Source organism: Desmodus rotundus, chromosome 8, assembly GCF_022682495.2.
Source record: "Desmodus rotundus isolate HL8 chromosome 8, HLdesRot8A.1, whole genome shotgun sequence".
Taxonomy (NCBI): domain Eukaryota; kingdom Metazoa; phylum Chordata; class Mammalia; order Chiroptera; family Phyllostomidae; genus Desmodus; species Desmodus rotundus.
Genome location: NC_071394.1, coordinates 116,056,534 through 116,061,784, shown reverse-complemented (window position 1 = coordinate 116,061,784; position 5,251 = coordinate 116,056,534). Strand labels below are relative to the sequence as shown.

The window sequence follows — 5,251 nt, the reverse complement described above, 5'->3', positions numbered from 1 at the left end:
AGCATAAGATAAAGAGAACTAAGTCAGGTCTACCTGTTGACTTAAAAACATGATTAGAAATAAAACATTACTTTGAAAACACACAAAAAAATTCATTTATGCTTAAAGAATTTGTTTGTTTATTAAAATAAAAATAACTTAGGCAAAGTGGCAACGTTTCTGTAGACAAAGGGATTTGCAAGCAGTTCTGAAAAGCCATGGTAACTACCAAGCTTTTGGCACCATCGTGTGGCCATTTAGATTCATCCATTAGAAACTGAAGTAAGTTCTGCATAGCCCGAGTACTCCTGCAACTCCACAAAAGTCAAAACCGGTATCTGAAAATAAAGGGGAAACACTCAAAACAGTGTTTTAGTCAAACCTGTTTTCTGTCTGATAGAGAACAAAAAACAATTATAACCAAATTATTATCTGACTTATAAAGTTAACCTGCCTATTTGAATCCAGTTATTGTCAAGCCCTACAGAATTTACTGGCTAACTGTCCCTTTAAATTTTCTGTCCCCACTGCAACACCCTTGTCCAGCCACTTATGTCTGACTCGCAGCTGATCTGTCTCCGAGGGTCCTGAAGCAGTTTCCCTGCATACATCCTCAGTTCCCTCAATTCATTCTCCACTCTGCTGCCGCGGTAATTTGTGTTAATACAAAACTGATTGTGCCATCTCTAAACTCCATCTAAAACCCTTCAGTAACGTCCCACCTCCCCTTAAAAAATATCCCAATGCTAACATAGCAAGTCGCATAGTACTGTCTGGTACAAGACCCTCCGGTCACAGGGGGATTATTGAGGACTTGGAATGTGGCTTGTACAAATGAAATGTGCTGTTAGTATAAAAAACACCCTAACTGTATCCAGCAAAGGTATCATTTAGAATGGAAGGGAAGATAAAGTGCTTCTCAGATAAGGTCAAGTTAAAGAAGTTCATCATCACCAAGCCCTTATTATATGAAATGTTAAAGGGAGTTACCTAAGAAAAAGAAGATAAAAAATATGAACAGTAAAAATGACAGCAAACTCACAGTTACTAACGACCACACCTAAAACAAAAACAAGAGCAAACTTGGCAAACAACTAGAACAGGAACAGAACCATAGAGATGGAGATCACATGGAGGGTTGTCAATAGGGGAGTGTGAGGGGGAGAGTGGGGGAAAGGTACAGAGAATAAGTAGCATAGATGATAGGTGGAAAATAGACAGGGGGAGGGTAAGAATAGTGTAGGAAATGTAGAAGGCAAAGAACTTATAAGTATGACCCATGGACATGAACTATAGGGGGGGAATGTGAGAGGGAGGGGGCGGGCAGGATGGAGTGGAGTGACGGGGGGGGAATGGGACAACTGTAATAGCATAATCAATAAATATATTTAAAAATATATGAACAATTAATAAACACCCTAGACTTTGAAGACTTAAAACATATCAAAGAATGTCAATTATCTCATTAATAATTTTATAGCCATTACATGTTGAAATGATAATGCTTTGAGTATAATGAGTTAAAATAGTATATTATTAAACTTTTTTTCACCTGTTACTTTTCACTTTTATAATGTGAACCTAGAACCTGGAAATATAATAAAGCAAACAGGAAAAGTTCCTTTCTCTATGGAGCTTACAATCTCTTGGGGAAAATGTATGAGAGAAACATACATCAAATGTAAGATAGTGACACATTCTAAGGAGAAGGGGGATCTGAGGCACCAGGGGGCTGAATTTTAGGGACATAATTTTAGACAAGGCATCATTGAGGAGGTGACTTTTGAGTCCTGGAGAAAGTGAGGGAAGACACCCGGAGGAAAATCATTAAAGGCAGAGGAAATAGCAATAGCAAGGGCAAGGGCTGCGGCAGGAGCAGCCCTTGTTGTCTTGAGCAATAGTAAAGAGGTCCATGTGGCTTAAGCTCAGTGAATAGGGCAGAAGGGAGAAGTAGAGGCCAGGGAAATGACCAGAGCCACATCACTGAGATTCTTACAGCATCCTGGACATTAGCTGAGGGAGACAGGAAACTCCCAGAGACTTTAAATACTACACTGATGCTGATACAGAAATTTTTATCTCCAGCCCCAACTCTTTCCCTGACTCAAACCAGTATATCCAACCACTCACGATCTTCCCTTGGTTGTCTAAAAGCTCCTTCAGACGTTGCATATTTAAAACGGATTCCTGATATGGCACCCCTAAAACCTCTTCCTAGGAGGCCTTGTCTTCCTAAATTACAGCCATATAAACACATTCAGCACTTAAATAAAAGGAATTTGCAGTAAAAGACTTCCAATTTCAACTTCAACATGTAAAATGATTGGAAGTTGTCCCTTCCATCTTACAACAAGAAAAACCTGAACAAACGGAAAATCCATGACTTTTCTCAGACCCATCAGAAAACTGATACAGCAAGGCAAATGGCACCCTGAACTCGAGAGAGGCAGGTGTGTGCGGAGTCAAAGCCACGGTCTGCTTACCTGGAGCAGAAGCCACGAGTCAAACACTGGTAGCCACGGGTTGCACATGGTTGCTACGATTAGATTGAGATTTTGGCTCCCAAGCCCCTGGCAGGTGTCGAAGGCTTGTCTTAAGTAAGAAATGAAACCCAGAAGTAAAACATGTACACAAGCTTTGAAATCTAAAAGACATAACTACATATGACTACATAAAAATGAAGGACCTCTGTACAGCAAAAGGGAAATAAAGTTAAATGACAACTAGGAAGTCGGAGGGAATTATTTGCAGGATAGGTAACAAGAGGCCAGTGCCCATAATTAAACGTGAGCAGCACCCACTAGTCATCTGTAAGACAACCCAATACATTGAAGTGTAAGCAGCCCCTTTGGAGGAAATACATATACTGGAGAAAGTCTGGTAGACTGAGAAACAAAATGTTAAGAGACAGGTAACATTCAGTGTTAATAGGGATATGAAGAAAAAGGCATTATGGAGGGCAGTCTGATATTATTTGCCAAAATTTTAAATATGTAGGCTTTTTGAGCCAGAAATTGCACTCTAGGGATGTCCTTGGTGGGTATATAAAAATAACTATGAGCAAGTTCTTATAAAATCTTCCCAACACAGAAACATTGGAAACAGGCTAATATCCACCATGAGGAACTGATAGGGAGAGGGGGCACATTCGACAAGGTTCTATGAAACTGAGGAAAGCACCGTCCTAACTCATCTCTTGTCTTAGATGAGCCTCCATGAGGTGTACTTAAATAACAAAGCACGGTAAATATTGAGTCTTACCTCAAAACGAAGTATTTAATTTGTTTATTCAAGATTCTTCTTTTAGCCCCACAATGGAGCTTTACAGCATTCTTCCAAATGGGTTTTTATTTATTGATATTTTATGGGTTTTGATGCAAATATGAATATATAATATAATATATGAACTCTTTCATTATATTTTCTATATGAATTTCTAATCGTTTATATAAAACAATATTTTTATATAAGAAATAGGGTGGGTTTTGTATATTAATTCATAAGTACACACCTTATCTTTTTTAGTAGTTTGGTAGCTATACCTACCCATCTATTTCTTACTTTTCCTTCTCCACACTCCAAGAGTAGCTGTTAAATATAAATAAAGTTCAGGGGAATTTTACTGTTAAATGTCTGGGAAAAGACAGTAGGGAACCACAAATTACAGATATTTGGAAATAAAACAGTTTTACAAAATCAAGTAAGTAACTATGTTGTCCCTGAACCGAAGTTGCTAAAATCATTCTGAGTCAAGGAAGTGGTGTTGACACATTTTTTTAAGGCAAGTAACTTTGTCCAAATGAAACTTTGGGCAGAAGCACAAAATGTAACACTGAGTTCGTCTGCTTGAGGCTGCGTGGCAGGGGCTGGCGGCAGGAGCTGCAGCATCCCGGGTAAAAGAGAAAACCTCCTCCAGACAAAACCTCCTCCAGATCCGTGAGAGGCTTTCTCAGAACGACAAGCCCCAGGGCTTCCTGCCCTTCCTCCCTTTTCCTTCCCGAGATCGTGCTCAAAAGGATTTTCTTCCTCAGCCCCATACGACTCTCTGAAATGTATGTTCTCTTCCACCACTCAAAGTAATCTTGTTCGATGCATGGGGGTACCCCCCGAGACAACTTTCACACACACATCTAGGGCATTTGCTCACAGTCCCATTAGGCTTCAAGGAACCAGAAAGCAAAACAACAACAACAAACTACGCGTGGTGATTCGTCACTTTAAAAGTTATTTCATCAATTCTTAAGAACTCCTACCTGTCCTTAAACATGTATCACAATGGTTAAAATTCCACCGTTTCTGTCAATCTTGTGTCTTTAATGAACGTTATCAACTTATCGAAGGTATGTCCCCAGTTGCTTGAGGAGAGAAAGCACAAGTCAGGAAAATCAAATCAAATCCAAACTGGAAAGGAAGCAAGAAACTTTTTCGGACAGTCTAGACCCGGGACGGGGCTTTTCAACAGCAGGGTGTCCACAAGAAACTGAGCCTCTTACAAATCATTCTTCAGGCTCGATTTACATAATTGGCTAAACTGAGAGGTCAGCTGTCTGGCAAGCACTCATAAACTTGGTTCTTCTGGTCCTGGGTTAGGCAGACACGCCAGCTGTGCTTTGAAACTTCTCTTACTATCCTAGCACATTTCCAAGTGCGCTTGCATAAAATTCCATCTGGTGGTAGACAGGGTAATTTTCATCGCCTGACCCATTTGGTAAGTAGATGAGATAATGCGTCAGAAGTTTTCCACATGACGAACTTGCATCTCCTAGCATTATACTTTTTGATTAACCGACCAGACTAAATTACTTTGTTTTTGAGAAAAGGCCTCTCTGTTGAAATGGTGTCTTATGGCAGAAGGAGCTGTCATTCTCTGAGAGCGATCACACTGACCAGAAGGCTTCCTTGAAAGTAAACCCTGTCAGCTGCCAGAGGCTCTATGGTAAGTACAGTATGGCACAGTGGTTAAATGAGTACCTTGGAAAACTGCTCTGCCACAATTGGAAGAAAGACAATAAATACACAGTTGAGGAAAATTATAGCTATCCAGACTCACATTATTTAATCACCTTAACCAAGACTGAACACACTAATCATTTCACCCTTAACATGCCCTGATTTCACTTCTCTTTCTTGAAAATTATTGTACTCCGATCCCCAGGCTTAGGCCGAGCTCCAGTTCTCTGTCTCGGTTTAGGTCTAGCCTTGTAAGCTGCAGGCTGCAACACAGCCAAAGGGTGCGTATGCAAGTTGCACTGGTGTCCGTTGCTTTCTGTCC

General features: G+C 40.2%; 1 long non-coding RNA gene across 1 annotated transcript; it reads right to left on the bottom strand.

The window, feature by feature from the left end:
- Window positions 1–222: 222 nt before the first annotated feature.
- On the bottom strand, window positions 223–4,417 carry LOC128781500 (uncharacterized). The gene is made up of 3 exons (XR_008427482.2): window positions 4,233–4,417; window positions 2,463–2,571; window positions 223–317 (listed from the first exon to the last, which is right to left on the bottom strand). It is a non-coding gene; the product is annotated as an uncharacterized lncRNA (long non-coding RNA).
- Between the last annotated feature and the right edge of the window lie 834 nt (window positions 4,418–5,251).